This window comes from Tyto alba, unplaced genomic scaffold (genome assembly GCF_018691265.1).
Source record: "Tyto alba isolate M040663 unplaced genomic scaffold, T.alba_DEE_v4.0 Super-Scaffold_41, whole genome shotgun sequence".
NCBI classification, from domain to species: domain Eukaryota; kingdom Metazoa; phylum Chordata; class Aves; order Strigiformes; family Tytonidae; genus Tyto; species Tyto alba.
In genome coordinates, this window is record NW_024881317.1 from 24,156,274 (window position 1) to 24,175,836 (window position 19,563).

General features: G+C 49.7%; 1 long non-coding RNA gene and 1 other non-coding gene across 2 annotated transcripts; one reads left to right on the top strand and one right to left on the bottom strand.

Moving 5' to 3' along the window:
* Positions 1 to 1,533: 1,533 nt before the first annotated feature.
* On the bottom strand, positions 1,534 to 3,414 carry LOC122154588. The gene is made up of 2 exons (XR_006166643.1): positions 2,445 to 3,414; positions 1,534 to 1,992 (listed from the first exon to the last, which is right to left on the bottom strand). It is a non-coding gene; the product is annotated as an uncharacterized LOC122154588 (long non-coding RNA).
* TRNAQ-CUG lies at positions 2,655 to 2,726 on the top strand. Its single transcript has one exon. It is a non-coding gene; the product is annotated as a tRNA-Gln (tRNA).
* Positions 3,415 to 19,563: the final 16,149 nt, after the last annotated feature.

Here is a 19,563-nt window from a genome sequence, read left to right on the forward strand (position 1 = left end):
CGTGCTCCAAGGCCTAGCATGCATTTCCATTTCGTCTCCCCCGACACTGGGGCATTTCTCTCCAACACTGCTGACAGGACAGAGAAACTCCATGCTGGTGCACGTTGTGATTGAGGGAGATGCTGAAGGAGATGGGTTTGTTTAGGCTGGAGAGCAGAAGGTGAGGGGTCTTCCACTGTGTGAAGGTGGCTCTCTGGCTTGCCAAGGCCTGCCCTCTGCCAGAAAGACCTCGGGAGTGCAGGAGCTGGGGGTGGCCTGGCCTCCTGTGTGAGCCAGCCTGGCCTGAGCTGCACCTCCCAAGGGCTGGGGAGCTCTGGGAGATCTCTGCCTGCCCACTGAAGCCTCTAAGGGTGGCACAGATTGTCCTCCCCGCAGGGTCCCATAGGGAGGAGTAGCATCAGAGGCTACAGAGCTGGTAGCAGGTATCATGGCCTTGGGGAAGCAAATGAGCTTGGGAGCACGTTAGTCCCAGCAGGCAACGCTGCCAGGAAGGAAACCAAGGACAAAATACCCTGAGCAAGGAAGCTGCCTGCACAAGCCCATACAGCTGTTCATACAGAGCCCCTCTGGGATCCCCGAGTGCTGGGTGACACCAGTGAGCCTGGGAAGAAGCCCAGGAACATCCTCTGTTGCTTGGAGATCCACTGTCTGACCCCAGAAGAGATATGTCCCTTCCGATGGCAGTACCTGCACATGGATGGGAAAAAGCTGTCCCTTTCCCTGTGCCGCCGCCCCTCGGAGGGGGTTTTCCTCCACCTTTTTACAAGGCCTTCAGAGACTGGGCCCTGCTCTCGCTGCTCCCACCCACCTGGGCCCTGCAGATCCCAGGGATATGTGAGGAAAGCCCTCAGCAATGCTGCTTCTCCGGGACAAGCTTTCAGAGTTGTGCCTCTGAAGAGATTTAACCCTTCTCCAGTGTCTAGGTGTCTTGGTTTGGGATGAAATAGAGTTAATATTCCTTTTCAAGGAGTAGATGAGTGCTTTGTTTTGGATTTAGCTTTGGGTTTTGGTATGAGAAAAATGCTGATAGCACACTGATGTTTTCAGCTGCTACTGAAAATTCAAGGACTTCCAGACTCCCCATGTCCTGCCCGTGCGCAAGGGCACAGAAAGCAGGGAGGGAGCACGTCCACAGCACCTGACCCTAATTGGCCAAAGAAATATTCCATATCATGGAACATCATGCTCACTATATAAAGGAGGGGTGGTTGGGAAGGAGCTCTCTCGTTTCCGGGATTGCGATTGTGGGATCCTGGTATCTCGGGGTCGCTAGCCAAGAACCGGCTGGATATTGGTTAGTGGGTGGTAAGCAATTACGCTCTACATTGTCTGTATATATATTTCTTTTTGTTTTCCTCCTATCGTTCTCATTGTTCTCATTTTAATGCCATTATTAAACTGTTCTTGTCTCAACCTGCGAGTCTACCTTCACCTCTCTAATCCCCTCCCCCATTCCCAGGTGGGGATGTTGAAAAGAGGGTGACCAGCTGCTGTGGTTGGTTGCCGACCAGACCCAAACCACGACACTAGGTGTTTCTCCTGCCTCCTCTGAATGTGACCTGGCATTTAATATCTTAGGCTTGGGTATGACTGCGCGCTCTGTCGTGTGGGTTCAGAAGTACCAGATGCAAGCCCAATGCTTTAGGAAGTGCAAAGGTATCAGGAGGTCGTGTCCTCAGTGTCCCGGGCTAAGTCTGAGATCCAATAGAGTGTCCCCACATGGGTTTCCTCCTGTGTGACTGCTGGGAGGAAGGGCCCTGCTCTCAACACACAGGCTCAAACCTTGGCAGAAGGAGGAACGCACCACTGCAGCTTTTCCTGGCTGTGTGCATGGACCCTTTCTGGGCAGGCAGTGTGCTGGTGCCAGGACATGAGGGAAAGTTCCCTCAGGCTGGACATTGAAACCTTGCCGAGTCTGGAGCAGCCTCAGGAGAGAAAATGGGGTTTCCAGGGAGGGAGAGGCCACTTTGGGGCACAAGGGGACAGCGAGTCCTGGAAGAGAGGACCAGAGTTTGGAGTCAGCCAAGACTGCCCCAGCAGAGGAAGGAAGTCCAGCTTGTGCAAAACATAACAAGCTCCTTTGGGTACTCCTGCCAGATCTTCCCTCTACTGAAGCTCATCCCCTGCCCCCTCTCTTGGTCACCTTGTTCAGCAAGGTCAGGAGCTCAGGTAGGACTGGAACCAGGAGTAAGGATATCTGGTTAATGGCTGCTTAGTATGAGCTACAAGGTGAGAAACAGGAGAGGCAATAACTTACACGGGCAGATGGACACACTGTCCAACATGAGGGCAAAGGGAGGCAGCAGCAGAGACCACAAGTGCAAGGACTGAACCTTCAGCTGCTGGGCCATGAATGCACCGTCTCAGGTGCACCATGGAAGAGGTTCTACTGGAAACTACCTAACCTGGTCCAAGTAGGCAAAAGCAAGATTCTCAGCACTTACCAGCCTGGCTCTTGTAAGAGAGGGCACGCGAGGCTTGTGCAAAGAGCTCTGCCAGTCCCTTGAAAGGCCCGGTGAGTAGAGAGCAGCCAGTGGCCCTGGAGGAAGACTGTACTTGGTGATGTCCACGGAGATGGAGAGACAGCCAGGCTCAGCCAGGAGTAGAAGGCTCCACGAGGGTGGCCTCAGGGGAAAGACAGTGCTTGTGAAGGAGGTCCCATGGTGTAATGGTAAGCACTCTGGGCTCTGAATCCAGCGGTATGAGTTCAAATCTCAGTGGGACCTCAGCCTTTTGGCTCTCCCAGGACATTCCTCGGCATGGTTACACATAACAGCCTTTCTGTCAGCTCTAATCAGGTTGACCTTACTCTGATCTTCCTTCCTTTCCTGTGCTCCCAGCCATGGGACTGACACCAGTGCCCACTCTCGTGCCTGTGCCCACCAAACCTCTGCAGCTTTCCTGAGCAGTGGCCCCCAGCTCCTGTCTGCTCCATTCAGCTTGACCGCCGCTCCTGCCTGAGGGCATCCAGCATTGGCCCACCCAATCACACAACACATGGGGTGGAGAACATGCAGACCAAGCCCAGCTCAAAGCAGGCACAAGTAGAGGAGGCTCTTCCAGGACTTCTCTGGTCATATATTGGACATCTCGAAAGATGAACACTCTACAGTACTCCCTTGGTAACTGTTTCCCATGTTTGACCAGCCTCATGGTAAGACAGGGCTCCTGTGTGAGGCACTACTTGTACTTCAAATCCTGTCCATTACTTCTTGATCTCTCCATTCCACTGACCTTTTGCTGGCTCTCTTTTTCCTTCTTCGATTTTTTCAGTGCTCTCGTACAAGATCAAGGAGCTCCACCCACAACTGGTGGTGCCCCAAGATTGGCGACAGACTCAACGTCACAGCACAGACCATGTTCTCCCTTTCACTTGCAGAGGACTTGGCGAAACTGGGAAGGAGCAGAAAAAAAAACAAGACATAAGCCTCCACCTATGTTGCACAAAGTCTTTAATGAGAAGGAGGAAATGCAGTGGCACAGAACAGAGACCAAGAAACACATCTGCAGGATTGAGGGACGCACAGAGTATGGCCCGTTTCCCAAGGACAAGCTGCACACAAAGCGCTTGCCTTTTCCCATTCTGCTCTCCCTGGTGGCAATGGCAGCCCACCAAGAGCAGTCCCTAACTCCAGCACCGTCTCCCCTTCAGCAGGGGCTTCAGCAAAGCAGAAGAGAACGAGCCCTTTCTGGAGGGCTCAGAGAAAAACAGAGCCAGAGGAGACACGGCCACGCCAGCCATGCAACGAGGAGAAGTGGACAAAGGTCACTCCTGCCAGGTGCCATGAGGACACCCAGCCTGCCTTCAAGACATGTCCATGACCTGCTGCTGCAGGGTCCCGTCTTCCGTCCTGCTCCTGAAGGGATGAGCCGCCAGCTTCAGCAGTTCAGACTGCAGCGGGGGACAGGCAGACACATCCCGGACCCGCCCAGACCAAGGGAGCCCCCAGAAGAGATGGGAACTCCCACTGGCACTGAGGGAGCTCCCAACAGCAGCTGACAGAGACGATCCCACAGCCGTGCTCTGAGGGAAAGAGTTGAGGATGGGGCCCGGCAGGGTCACCACCACCGGCGAGGGCTCGATGAACACCGTCGAGTCAGCGCAGCGGGCGACACAGGGCTCACTGCAGCTGCTTGCAAGTGGGGTTGGGCCAGAGGCACAGCAGGGCCGTGGGGGACAGGGTCTGAAGCAAGACATCTCTCGGTGAAGGAAGCAAAGCTGCAACACAGAGCAGGAAGGAAACACAGACCCAAACATCAACTTGGCTCTCATGTCCACAGCTCTCTCTGCAGATACACTTGGCTGCTCTCCATCTCCATTTCTAGCTGCAGGTGCAGGAAATGCCTGCACCTGATCTCTCTAACACACACAACGTGCATGACGTATTCCCCTAAGTTGGATTTGAAACACTGGGAGCAAAGATGTGCCTAACTGGCTGCTGATTGCACCAGGACCTCCTACTGCATTTCCCAGTACAATAGCACAGACGAAGATTGATGCAAGTATCCCAGCACAAATGGGCTGCGTTGAATGGGTGTCTCAGAAATCACCTCTTAAACACACATAGTCTTCTTACAGCTCGTAATGCACTCCTCTGGGTAGCACAGTGCAGGAACGTTGACCCACTTTGGGATAGGACCAAGCCCAGTGGGTTTAAAGCACCTGATCATACCCCATCTCCAGAACAACTGTTGTTGCATTGATGAAGCACTTGGCCAATTGGTTAGAGAACATCTGCCGCGGGTGCAAATTCTGGTGAGGCAGACACCCCTACAGCTGAGCCCCATTGATACCCTTCTGCTTGAAAGAACACCCTCTTCCCATTTCTCCACAGCCAGCTCTACAAAAAATGGACAGAGGTGACAGCCCTTCAACTGTTCAATTGCGGGACCATGCTGAGGCAGAGAAATATCAACCTGAGATGCCACCATGGCAGCAATTCTGCCTACAGAGAGAGACATGGAGTAGACCCAGACTTACCTCGTTCGTCGAGGAAAGTGAAGCAAGAGAGGAGGATGCAGAGCCTGGAGCAGCGCAGGCTTTTATGCTGTGTCCCAGAGCCCTGTGGGGCCACAAACATTCCTTGCTCATGAAGCATCTGAACACCTAGGAGTTTCCGCTTCCCAAGGCTTCCCTGGTGATTAAGCCCTCGCTTCTTACATCCCACATATTGTCCTCTTTTTCATACCATCGAACATCAAAATCATTCATCTGTATCCCAGGTTTATAAAGTCAATTAACTCTGAGTTCTTACGCAGGACAGACAGATATTTTTAGTTGACTTGCCTCATACAAATTCCTTTGGTCTCATTGCCCTCTTCGTGGTTAACTAGTCCACGTGTCATGGTGAAATGGGCACCTCAATTCTTCTCTCAAATGCTTTCTTTGCAGGCACTCAGTCTAAAACCTGTAGGACATTTCCCTTCCTGAGTGATCGTAGACACACAGGAGGCAGTGGGTAACTTCAGGCAGATGTTCAAGACTGCACAATCCTATATGGGAGGAGAGACGCACCACTCCAGGGATGTGGCAAAGCTCAATGTCAAGGAAAGACCACTGTGAGGTGGAGGGAAGCCCCCTGTGGGCAGGGGTGATGATGGCCACAGGGACCTTGTTTACGCTCATCAGGCTTTACCACAGACTGGTTTTGTGATCAAAGGCTTGCCCGCGTCCTTCCCTGAAGGAGACCCACACCCAAATTGACCCGTTTGGCTCTGTAAGGTCATCCCAGAGGACGGAGGTGTGGCTTGCCTGATTAGGAGGAGAGGTGAACAGCTGGGAATGAAAACCTCATGGCCCTTTTTCCTGATTCAGAGAGGGGGTGGCCAATTCCATGCATTTCACGCTACAAAGGCACATCGGATCAGTCTCAGAGCACCTGGGAGTCATCATGATGTGGAAGAGTTGGGAAAATCCCAGAGCTGCTGTCAAGCAGGACTCACCCTGCTGTGGACTTCAGTGGACACGGTCACCCAGCCTCAGTTGTGCCAGGGATACCAGAACTCATAGTCCCAATTTGCGGTTTTCTGTAAGGAAAAGCACATTTTAGCACCATTCCTGAATCAACTGGTGCTTCTGTGCAACCTCGTGCAGCTTCTGCCTTCTAAGGCATTGCCTGCCAGTGGCTGCTCAGGGACCCACGAGAGTGAGTGCAGCCCAGAATGATGTGGGATGGATGGTTCTTCTGGAATGGCTCTGGGACAACCTCTTGCTCTGAGCAGACCAAGCTTAATGTTAAGTTAATCAAGGGATATGGCGATGGAGATCCCATGGAGACATTACCTGAAAGAGACCTGCCTGATCCTCTGGTCTGCTCCCTGTCGTTTAAAAACGTGCCTTCATTCCCTGGATACGTGGTCATAAAAAACAGGCTGTGGCAGAGCCTGTTGAGCGTGAGCAAGGTCCTCGTGGCCCTCACTCCTGCCCACAATGATCCTTCCTTGTCATTGAGTTTTACTGCATCTCTGCAGATGTGAGTCTCTTCGCCCACCATCTCCTGCCAGTCTATATAGACCCACTGGGAGATAGACGTCTCCCTCAGTTAGCCCAAGGCTCTCCACTGAAAGCACTTCGGAGCTGATTTGATGTGACTTTGAAGCGTGATTGCTGGCTGTGCCAGGGAGCATCAGGCTGGGCTGTGTGAGCGAGCAACTGTGTGGGTGATCTAACACGCTGAGCCATCTGTGAAGTTTCTGGCGTGGACAGCACCTGTGTTGCAGCTACCGCAGGTGTAGGAGGAAACATATCTTGGTGAAGGTGTCAAAGCTGAAACACAGATCAGAGAGTGAACGCTTGTCCTTTTGCTAAGCAACCATTTGCTGAAGGTATAAATACCGGTGGACAGACCTCCCCACAGCTGAGCCCCTTTGATCACCTTGCTCTTGAAAAAGGGCTTTAGTGCATATTTTGGCTAGCACTGGGAGACATCTCTCTCTATGCGAGTCATCATGGGCTCACAGGAGATGGTGGCATCTGTTGAGCAAAACGCATGGCCAGGAAAGTTACCATTGTGGTCTGGAGGGAAGCTGCTTGCGGGAAGGAATGAGGGCCACAAGGACCCTTCCAACATTTGTCAGGCTCTGAAAAAGCCTATGTTTTCTGCCCACAAGGCCAGGGACCATAGCAGATCCATAATGAGAAAGAGTAGGCCACAGATTGAGGCCAGTCGCTCTCAAGCGATATCTCCTTGGGATCTCAGTAGCACTGTCCCTAGGATGACATGACAAGGCCTTCACAATTCTTCCAACCAGTCCTCAGGGGTCATCTTGGGATGTGGAGAACCTGTGGGACACAGGCAAATTGAGGCATAGGAGTGTGGTCAAAGAGATGCGTGCATCCTTCCGTGAAATAAACCCACAGGCAAAATGACCTGTTTAGCTCATCACTGTCAGCCTAGAAGCCAGAGGCCTGGATGGCCTGCTTTTCAGGAGAGGCTCAGGGCAGGGAGCCAAAAGCTCATGGCCCTTTTTCCTGGGTCAGGGATGGGGCGGCACGTTCCATGCATTTCAATCTCCAAACGGGCGTCGCACATCAGTCTCCCACAGCACCTGGGAGTCATCGTGATGTGGAGGAGTTGGGAAAAACCCAGAGCTGCAGGCAAACATGAGTCACCCTGCTCTGGACTTCAGTGGACATGGTGGCCCAGCCTCAGATGTGCCAGGGATACCAGAGCTCATAGTCCTAAAGCGCCACTTTCCTCAAGGAAATTTCCACATATTTTAGCACTGTTGATGAAACGGCTGGTGCTTCTGTGCAATCTTGTGCTGCTGCTGCCTTCCAAGGCATTGCCTTTTGGTGGCTGCTCAAGGGCCCATGAGACTCAGTGCCCCCCAGAGTAATGACGGTTGGAAAGAACCACTGGAAGCCCTTTGCTCTGGTCCGCTGCTCCAAGCGAACCAAACTTCTCAGCTACCTCAGCAGGCTCCGTGCCTTGTCCCACTGACTTAAGAATACTGTCACTGGTGGAGAGGTCACTATGTCTTGGGCAGCTCTTCCAGGGACACACTGCACCCCCTGTCACTTCGTTTCATAGAAGGGCAGCTGGCATTAGCCCCGTTGCAACTTGTGAGTAATGTGGGTCTTGCTGGTCAGTCAAGTTGTGTTGTACCTGAACATTTGAAAGGTGTAAGTACTCCCTGCAAAACTAAATTCCGGGTGCCCCTACTTTTGCCGGGACACCTCGTGCACATGCCTGCATATGTACTCTTGTAATTCTATACTTTGAGTCCCAGGCTCTCTCCTCAGTCAGCACAGGCCACTTGCGAATTCTTGTGACACAGGACTCTACTATTTCTTAGCTAAAATCTGCCTTGTGCAGCCACTGGGTTGGGTGGTGGGTGATTGCTTTGGTCAATCCCCATGCCCACTGGCCCAGACTGGGTCGTATCCCATATTTCCCACAGCAAATCCCTCACCTCCACATCACTGATCACTTGGAGTGATGGCTGTCAGTAGTAGAGGGAGTACTTTTACCCCAGATAAGGCGGACCGGGTGCTCTGCCCTCCACTTCGGTCCAAATAGGCCCCTTGGCCTCAACCATCCCTGGCAGACAGCCAGGTGTACAATTTCCCTTGAAGGCAGTGCCCTCTCCCTGTGATGTGGTCTGTTGTGAGTGGCTGGAAGGACCTGCCACCCCTCCCCATATCCCTGCAAGTACATCTGACAAGGAAGGACTTTCCCCTGCACACACGGGGGCTGCCATTTCCTTTCAGCTGCCATTTTGTGGCAGGGAGATGCCATTTTCTTATTCCACATCATAACCAAGATGTTTTCATACTGCTCTGTGAGAGTCTAACAGCCAGTTCTTGGCCCCGCCTTGCCCACCTTCTCTCAGGAAGACCTGTGATTGGCTGATAGGACCGGCCAACCCTAACCATATGCCAAGAAGCACATCAGGCAAGGAAGCCCCTCATGGAATTGGTAACTATTGACAGTGGAATTCCCAGTGACTGAGAGTCAGTTTAGGGGGTGTCTTCAGGTCACTGTCCTAGACAGTGTGCATTACTCTAAGCAAGTTGCATTAGCAGTGCTCTAGTCAAGGGGGTTTCAAGTTCCTCAGCTGCAGCATGGTCCTTGCAGGCAGCCCAAAGCAGGACTGCACCCCATAGTTGGTAGGATTCAAACTTGTGCAGGAAAAACCCAATGGATTTCTAGTCCATCGTCTTCACCACTCGGCCACAACTACCTGCCGCAGCCCTCTCTGCCCTGCTGAGCACATGCCTTGTGCAGTGACACCCGCCTCCCCAGGATTTTTTCATCCATGCTTCACTAGAAGCCCCGTGGTTCATACCTGCACGAAGCATGGGAGGTACCAGCTTTCCAGAAGTCTTTGGAGGTTTAACCACAGGGACGGTGGCTGTAGATCCCAGCGCCTTGTCCTCAGCTGGGCATCTAGGATGTCCTGACATGGGGTGGATGGGTTCACTCTCCAGCTGGCATCCCTGCTGCTTCCAGGGAAGAAGGGAAGGCAGCTCTGTAGCTATAACCAAGCACATTAGTAAATGTGGAGTGGGCTATTAACCCCTACCTTTGATTTCAAAATTATCTGAGGGACACTCCAGTCCTGCTGTGAGCAGTACGGTTGGAGCACTAGTTAGGGGAAAATGGCGATCTCCCAGCAGCACCTCCAAAAAGGTGTGAAGAAAGGTATGGTGAGAGTAAATGTGAGGTGTGGATGACTTGTAGGCAGATAGGAGAGAGCTTGCTTTGGTGTAATAAGCATGTCCAGTTTTTTTGGTTTTGGTTTTGGTTTTTTTTCCCTGCCCCGGCATGTGAAACAAAAAGGGGCCCAAACAATAAGCCTCAAACCAAAGTTGACTTCTGAGTGAATTCCCCGACCAGCAATCAGCATCTTATCAGCAGACTGAAGCAACCGGCATCTTATCAGCATGAAAATGTAACCCTGGGAACAATCCCTGGGAACTATAAGTAAACAATAGGAAGTAGCTATAAATCCCAAATGTAAAGAAAAACAGAAACTCCTCAGACATGCCCAGGATCCTGGCCAGATCCGGACATGCCTGAGTGAGGCATATCAATCTACCAGATATCTCCTGTGCGTTTTGTTTAGACTTGTTTGTTAAACTGTATAAAAGCTGGACCCTCTCACAGCAAAGACGGAGACCTCACCTACGAGTGGACGCACTGCGTAAGACTTCCCAATTGCCGGGAAAGGCTCTCCGACCCTTCACTGTGATGGGGCTCCCCACCTGATGCACGGATCTGGATGATGGTAAAGTATGAGGGCAATTGGTGATGTATCTTTCTTAATCACTATAGCTAGCTTTAAATAGTAATGTCTAGGTGCATTACCTTGCTTATTCTTTCTGCTATTTTAAACTAAAGTAAAATAAGCCTATTTCTTTAGCTTGGCGTCTGCGTCCTTTGTGTTAACCCCGTCAATTGGCAAAACAGCATGCATTGCCATATTCCTGAGCATGGACAAAAATTTTAAACATCCACAAAACAATAATTTCCAGCATTAGATGAAAGTAGCCCCTATTGCCTTTTGGCTGTGGAGCAGGGATATTTGGAAAGTGGTTGTAAGGACTCTGTGTGGAGATGGTACCTGTGGCAGTGCCTCTCTGCATGCAGAGCAAGGACGAGAGGTGGTTGCAGTCGAGAGGGGGAACGTGAGGAGCATCTTGAGGAACTGTGTGTGCTGAGGGCTGAAATAGGGATGCGGCCAGTCTGTGAAGTGGAGGAGCAGGAGGCCGTCCAGGCTCTGACCTGGAGGAGCAGGAGGAACCAGTGCCCCCAGGAGTGTTGCTGGAATAGTGGTGAGCATGGCTGCCTTCTGTCCCGATCCGATATCGGGGATGTCCCGATTCGATATCAGGGAGGGTTCTTAAACGATCCCAAGAGCGAGATTAAGACACAAACGAGGTCAGATGCCGGGCAACCTTGTAACCTTTATTAAACAAGCGGCTGGTAAGAGCGATAGGACAGGGAGAAAGAGGAAGAGAGAGTTGGAATCCCTAAGCTAGAAAACGGTAAAGATGCGGCAAGATTAATCACCACCACCACGAGCCCGCGATGTCCCGTTGGCTCAGTCTCGGTGCAATCAATGATGGTCCAAGCTCCAAGCTCCGCCGAAGTCCACAAGAGAGATGTTTTGGGAGCCCACATGCACTCATACACACATACGTGCACGCACACACATACGCGTACACACACAAAACGCCCGTACGCAAAACGTCCGCACACAAAAAAAACGCCCGCACACAAGAAACTCACACCTCAGTACAGAGTACGCAGTCCTTTTATCGCCTTAGTCCCCACGATTTCCTGGAAAAGTCCGCCCATTTCCACAGAGCTCGTTGTAATATGTGCCGCCCCGTGGACCTCCATGTGCGCATGCCCCGGTGGTCGTGGTGGTCTCGTTGGCGAGGGTCGGCCCACGGTGCCTTCAGCCTCTGCACATCTTCCTCGCCTCAATTTCCTCCCGACCACGCAGGTGCAGTCTGGCTGGTACTGCCAGGGATGTTGTTATTTGCGCTTCGGGCAGACGTCGTGGTTTCTTCGGGGACTACCCGTCTCCTTCAAGGCGTACTCTGTCGCATCAACAGGATGCGGAGGCCAGGAAGTGGTAGTGGTGCAGCAGCGATGTTGAGACAAACAAAGACCTACACAGTCTCCTACACCACCCCGTGGCTCAACATTGCTGTCTGTCGTGGTGGTGTGAAAGATAACAGAAAAGAAAGAGAGAGAAAGGCCAGAAATAGAGCAATATAACAACAAACTCGCTCCCCGGCAAATTTTCCATCAATAACATGTCCTTAACAATATTCTTAACAAGTACCTAATTTTACAAAACCAAAACATCTTATAAATCTATTCTAAGGCTCCGACTCATTACCAGAAGAACGTGACGGCAGTCGACATGGTTTACATTTACAGCCACAAGAAAGAAGTATTATAATAACAATTAAGAGAATAGTTAACACACTAGAGGCCAACACATGAGTTAAAAGTAAACCAAACAGCAGGTCCATTTTTTAACAAAATACCCCAAAGTATCTGAGGCCCTGGCAGTTCACGCAGTATGGTCTGCCGGAGTTGGGATCAGCATGCGCGGAAGGGAGAATAGCTTTCCACACCCCCTTATCCTAAAGTGCATGCGTCGTTTGGGCCTAGAAATTTCTATTCCCAAATTAAACAAAGGTAATCAAACAAAACAATATCACTGTTCATAACAGCACTAATATTCCAATCAAACATAGAAAAAGGTAACAATAACACTACCAATCAACAGTTTCCTACCTAAACCTACTTAAACAGCATGCGTCTCAGGCTGGGATGAGGGATGTGCTCCCGGACTTTGGGGGCGGGGAGGTGAAGGAGATGGTGGTCGGCGTAAGCATGGGCACTTAAAAGAAGAACATTTACAAGGGCAAAAGATATGTAGTAAGAAGGCAAACAAAGCGAGAGCTACCAACATTAAGGATGCATAATAAAATGCTACCCATACATAAGCATGTTCCATTGTTTACAAAAGTGAGAGCGCAACTGGTCAATCCACCTAGTCCGCAGGGATCTGGAGTCAGGGTCCACATACGCAGCAGGAAAATGGATTTCCACGCCCCCAGCCCAAAGCGCATGTGCTGTTGGAGGGTCTCTAAGGTTCGGTTATACCCGGATGGAAAAAAAACAACTGCAAGGCCCGGCCCAGATCTAGGCAACACGGGCATTCTGGGTAGGCTGCTCATTGCGCACTTGGACCTTCCTCAGTCAAGCCGCTAGCCTGGGGCTGGGCTATCCCAACTAATCTTACCGATCCCGCTGGATTGCAATCTTGGGAAGATGGGAGTAGGGGACGATCCCGTGTGCGCAGCCCTGCTGTTGGGATTTTTCATCGTGTTGGTGGTGATGGTCGTTGCCATCGTGGTATGCGAGGGATTGTCCCGTGGCTGGTGTCGGAGAAGATCGCCGCCTCCCCCCAATCCTCCAAGACCACGAAGACCACTAAGGAGCCCTCTAACCCTTGTTGAGGTGAGGGAAACAGACTTATAGTTCAAAAAAAGAAAATGTTATTCATCAGCGGAGTTACCACACGGCGCATGACTGTTATTCTTGGACTCTCTCTATCGCTATCACCCCCGTGAGCAGGGGTAACAAGAGCTCGAAGGAGAACATCTGAAGGACAGTGCTGAACTCATGGGTGGGGATATCTTTGTTTCTTATTTTCTCTCTTTCTGATTGTGTCGCGTGGGACTTTGCTGGATTGTTATACAGTTAATTATTCTAGTTTCTTGTTTGCTAATAAATTGTTGATTATTGTTTACGGAGTGTCTGATAGTTCATTACTATATGACCCGTACGGTTGACTGTGCAGTTCGGCGCACAGCTCGAATTTGCTTAACGCCATCAGGTGAAACAGTAGTAGCAAATTGCATGTTGGTCACAACATGTTGGATTAACTGAACAAAGCAAGGAATAACACATGGCAAAAACATTAAGGCGACAACTGCACATAGTAGGTAGAATAAAAGCTGTTTCACCCATGGTGCTCCGGGTAACCAAGACCATAAATCACCCTGCCAGCCGTTCCATGTTTGAACGGGGACATGGGCTAGCTTCCTAATATCAGTGGTCAGTTGAAGGACTACTTCACCGACATCGTCTATTTCCAAACAACAATTAGATACATTTAGTTTTCCACATACTCCTCCTTCTTCGGCTAGCAAATAATCCAAAACCATGCGGTGTTGAAGGATTGCCGTGCGCATCTGGCGAGATTGTTGAGTTAAAAGGTTTATTGCATTGGCAGTTTTATTAGTAATAATTTCCAAGACTGCTTGTAATCGGATTATGCGGTTCAAATTATAAATCGGTTCCCTTGCCCCTGATATTGGTTCACTGGGATTCCAGGTGGCAGGCCCATAATGCTCAATTATTCTTTCAGGAGGCCATTCATTTTCCCCCCACTTTTGAGTTCCACCTATGTTAAACTCAACAGATCGCTTGCTGCGGGCAATCCTTGTATTCCCTAATTTATCATATAGTCTTATTCCCAATTGAGGACCACCCTCCTCTGGGAGAAGGAAAAACAGAGGTCGGATAATCCCTACATAACAAATCCCTGACCAGTTTGCTGGTAATTGCTTGTAGGCAGTATATCCACAAATCCAGTAATGGCCTTTTCTGGCTTTGGCACCTTCAGCAAATGGTCCAGCTGCAGCCTTTGGGAACTGGAAATAGGTTGTATTTTCATTTCCCAAAGGGCTGAAAAAACTATTTGGGCTATTGTTTGTCCGGCCTGTACAATACCAGGCACCAGTATAGTTCTTCCACTCACAAATTTGATGGTAAATGTAGTTGCCAGGCCATTGGGCAAATAAGGTTTCATTTTTGGCTGACCAAAATCCTTTAAACCCTCTGCTACGTCCGTTTTCATCAAGCCACATCCATATGTAAACACCTCTATCTTTGTTAACTAATTTATGTGTGAGTGTCCACTGACACCTGCTTTCTCCCACATTGACCCCTCCCTTCTGGGTGCGGTTTAAGCAATATCTGCCCCTAGTAGGAAATTGGATTGGCCATGTTTCACTGTCGTCCCAGGTGGTGTTGTCAGTTTCGCTATAATTGCTTACAATTTGTGCTGGAGTTAGGGGTGTGGAGACCCACGGCCAACTTGATAAACCTAAAGGTCCTCCACAAACCCAACAATGACTCAGATTAAAGGTTTGACTTACAGTTTTTGCTAACAAAACAAACTCATTATCCTTGAAGGGGTCATATGGGTTGGGGGTAAGTGATGGGAGAATTGGCTTCCCTTCACTCTTATAGGTAAATCCACAAAATAATATAGCAAGTATTAACATACACATCCTGATCTGATTACACTAAGATCTGTGTCTGCTTCGCTCCTGCAAGTGCGTCTGTGTCGCTTGCTTCTTCCTGAAAGTGAAACAAAAAGACAAATTCGCTTCTCGGGTTAGAAAGAGGGAACAATCCATCTAGTGTGAATCTTATGGGTTTTCCCACAGGCATCTTTCGCCTTCCAGGTGTATTTATTGAGGGGTGTGTCCAACACCAGTGGTACTTTGCCCACTGTGGGAAGTTCAACCAAAACGGGTTGTCCTGGAAAATAGGATGAATTGCTGGGCTGATCAGGACCATGTGGGGCTGGCATGATTGCTGGAGGTTTTGGACAGAATGCTGTGATCTTTGGGCATCCATTTGCTCCCCAGCGACTGTTGACGCTGGTCACTGCATCCCCCACTCGCTCAGCCCATCCTGGTTTATGCGGTTTGAGGAAGCGTTTTAGCAGACCGTTTGTTCTTTCCACTATTCCATTTGCTTGTGGGTAATACGGGGTATGAAACACCCACGAAATTCCCTCCTGGGCTGCCCACTCTTGGACCACTTTGGCTGTGAAATGTGAGCCATTATCTGATTGGATTGACTGTGGTTTGGGGAAAATTCCAAACCATTCCTTCAGGGCTTTTATTGTGTTTTCTCCTGTTGCCTTAGCACACGCTTTAGCTTGCACTAGTCCAGATATTATCTCTACACCTACTAATACATAGTGTTTCCCTTCTGACTTTCGAAAGGGACCAATGTAGTCAATCTGCCAGGCCTCCCATAGGCCTTTTCCCTCTCTCAAGTGCAGGGGGTCGCCCTCCAGAGGGTGTCTGTCCAGTCGGACACGACATTGCTCACAGGAAGATATACAGGTTTTACATTCTTCCCTGGTAACTGGCCACCCTCGGGCCTGTGCCTCGCAATAGAGGTCCTTCACTCCTGAATGTTTCCATTTTACATGTAGCCATTCCAATAGATTCTCCCAATTTTCTGCTACCTGGGTGCTTTGTAGGGGTGCCAGCCGGGCTAGTTCATCCACCTCAGCATTCCACCGACTCACTGGGGTCTCATCCTGTTGATGAGATGCTACCCATGCTACTGCAAATTTCCCTTGCTTGGCAATAGCAAGGATATCTTGCCATTTTTCCTTTTGCCATACAGGTATTCTATTGACCTCCCATCCATTTTGTTCCCAGAATGGAAGCCATTCAGTGCAGCCTTTGAACACAGCATAAGAGTCAGTGTAGATATAGACAGAAGAAGCAGATTGAGCCTCGTGTTGGAAAACGCTCCACACAGCAATTAGTTCCCCTACTTGTGCGCTACCTTCTCCTTCAGTAATGATCTGTTTCTTGGTGTCTACCTGGAGTGCCACAGCTCGATATTTCCAAATTTTTCCCTCTCGTTTTGATGAGGCATCTGTAAACCAGACGTTCTGCAATTGTCCAGAAAATGGAGGAGCTACTTGTATTACAGACAAAAGCTCAGGTGTTTCCCTATCTGGGTCTACCTCCTCTTGTATATTTAACACTTTTGTGGCTCCTTCTGTTACCGAAAAAATTTCACAATAGTGCTCTATTTGTGCGTACCACTTTCGCACGGAGGCTCTCTGGGCCACCCCGTCAGGGGGTGGAGTTCCTGCCAAAACTGCTTTGATCACTTTGAATGGGCCTCTGAGAACTATAGGCTGTTGCCGAATGGTGCGTTCGGCTTCTCTCAGAGCCAGACTAACCACAAATAGACCTTTTTCCCAGGTTGTATACCTTTTTTCAGCATCTTTAAAGCTGCGAGAATAGAAACCAATTGGCCTAACCGGACCCTCTGGTCCTTTTTGCCATAAATGTATGGACAGTCCAGTCTTGGCAAATCCCCATTCAATTTGAACTGGATCTGTTGGGTGAATTGGACCCAAGGCTTGATAGGCAGTCGCTTCAAACACTAACAACTGTAAAGCCTCCTCATGGACCTCGGTCCATTCCCACTGAGCTCTCTTTCTCAGCAGGTCATACAAGGGCCTAGCAATAATTGAAAAATCGGGAATGTGTTTCCTCCAAAACACAAGCAACCCTAGTGCATGCTGTAAGTCTTTCTTTGACTCAGGCATTTTGATCTGATCGAGGGAGGAGAGAGTATCTGGTGGGATACACGTCATCCCTCCCTTCCACCAGATTCCCAAAAATTTTACCTCACTTGATGGGGTTTGAATTTTCTCAGGTGGAATTGTCAACCCTATACTTTCTAGATGGGTGATAATGTCCTGCTGAGTTTCTCTAACTTCTTCTACCTGACTCCCTCCTATGAGTACATCATCTATATATTGATAAATCTTCACCTCTGATTTTCTGGGGATTGTTTCCAGCTCTTGTGCTAGAGTATGGTGGGCTAGTGTGGGTGAGTGCTTGTATCCTTGAGGGAGTCGTGTAAAGGTGTACTGTTGTCCTTCCCAGGTGAAGGCAAAGCGATCCCGGTCCTCGGGTTGTAAAGGGACCATAAAAAACATATCTTTGACATCAGTTGTTGCCATGACAGGGTGAGATTGTTCCTGAATGCTTGCTATCAATTCAGCAATGTTTGGTACAGCAGCTGTTAATGGTCCTGTATTGGCATTAAGCCTCCTATAATCTATTGTCAATCTCCATTTGCCGTTTGGTTTTCGGACCGGCCATGCTGGAGAGTTGAAGGGGGAGTGAGTGGGAACAACAACCCCTTGTTTTTTCAAATCTTCCAGAACTGGTGTAATTCCCTCCCTTGCTCCTAGAGGCAATGGGTAGGGTTTTACATTTGTCAATTTGGAGGGGGGTAAGGTAGGTGCTGCTTGCAACAACCGCACCTCTGTGCCTGATGTTTCGGTTAATTGCCTGATCTGGGGAACACCAAAGGACCATGAATTTCCCTGGGTGTCCCGCCACTGTCTACCTTTTAAAACATCTATACCTAAAAGATTCATCTGGAAAGATCCTATGGCCACCATAGTGTTGACAGGGTTTTCCTCTCCTGGTAACCAGAGTGTCACCGGAGTCATGGGCATTGACTGTGTTTTTCCCAAGGCATCCAAGACAATTAGATTTCTAGACGGAATTGAAATCCCACATAATTCTGCTTCGGTCCACGTTAGCGCGGTAATTTGTGCCCCAGTATCAATCAGAAATGTTACTAGTCTTTTCCTCGGTCCTACAGCAACAGTAATCAATAAATCCCCTTTTGAATTGCTGGTGAGTTGTCTTACGAACATCCATCCTCCGCCTCCCCCCTCACCTTCGGGGGGCGGAGGGTCTAGTTTCCCGCCACCTTATCTTCCCTGGTCAGCGCATCTCCAAGGTCTATCAAGGGTGGAGCACTAGGGGTCGGTTTGAAAGTGACCCTTCGCTCAGACCATTTCTCCACCAGTTGTTCTAACTTCTGACTCGAAAGACCATCCATCAAGTCTCGAGGAATGCCTTTCTGAAGCCCTAGTTGCCACAGCCCGTGTCGAGTCAGGGGTCTCTCTCTCCCGGGGTTCCGAATTCGGGGTGACACTGAGCCTTGGCTCTTTCCCATGAATGATGGTTGCCTACTAATCTGTTCTGCAGCCCGTACGACTCTGGCTTCTGTTCTTTGGGACGACCCACCAACAGGGCCATATTTTCTCCCAAAGTTAATCAATTCCTGGGCTACCTCTCCCCATGTCCATACTTTCCTCCCTGACTTATGATGGTCAGGGGTCACAGTCCCCTCCAGAGCAGCTGTCATTCTTTCTGCATTGGGGGTGTTTTGAATCTTCCCTTGCAATTGAATGCCAAAGGGTTTCAGAGAATCAGGGAGTCCTCGTATCAGGGGGGTCATCCTCTCTGGGTCCACAGGCATCATCATTGGTGAACCCTGGTTGGGCTTGAGTTCTCGATCATACATCATCTGCAGACAAGCTGCCTTCTGCACACTTTCCACTAACTGATCCACCGTACCTCTTATGGCAAGGGGATCTCCCCTCTCCAAGGGGTTCAGCCCTCCGGCCCAATATGCAGCTCTCTGAGTCAATGACCATGGGGCTCGGCGGTCGCCGGTAGTTAGAAACACACCCGGACCCCAATATCCTTCTGCTTCTTTCTCTGACAACATGATTCCATCCCCTCCTGACAAAGACACTCTCCAAACATACTCTGTCTCTGACTCTTTTGCAGTCCTTGCAAAATCCTTTTTCAACTTTGCCAATTCAGTTGCTGTAAATGGGACTTCTTTGGTGATTACCTGAGGACGGTCGTCGCTCTCGTCCTCGTAAACATACTCTGTTTTAACCAGCGGATACATATGAGGGACCCTTTCTACAGTTTCTTTCGCTTTCTGCAAATCTCTTTGGGGATAAATTTGCCTTATACCCTTCTCCAAAAGTTTAACTCTTGCCTCCGCCAATGTATCTGTCTCTGTCAATAATTGCTCTCTCAATTCATCCTTCAATATTGCATTTTGGTTCCTTTCCTCCTCTAACAAATCTTTGGTTTCTCTCAATTGTTCCTGCAGGGTCTGTATAGCAGTCTTCAGGGAGTCTATTACAGTATCAACTTGCTGAGACTTCTGCTCTCTCTCCTCCACCGCAGCTGCCAGACTTGCTCCTAACACTGCACAAATTATGGCTTTTCCTTTTCCTCTCTTAACCTTAGCTTCCTTCTGCAATACCCTTATCCTATCCACCACACTCTGTGGTTGAAACCAGTGGTTTTTCGCCCAATCTTGTCCCTGGATTGAGGGGCGAGATCGGTGTGCCTCCAAAAGATCATAC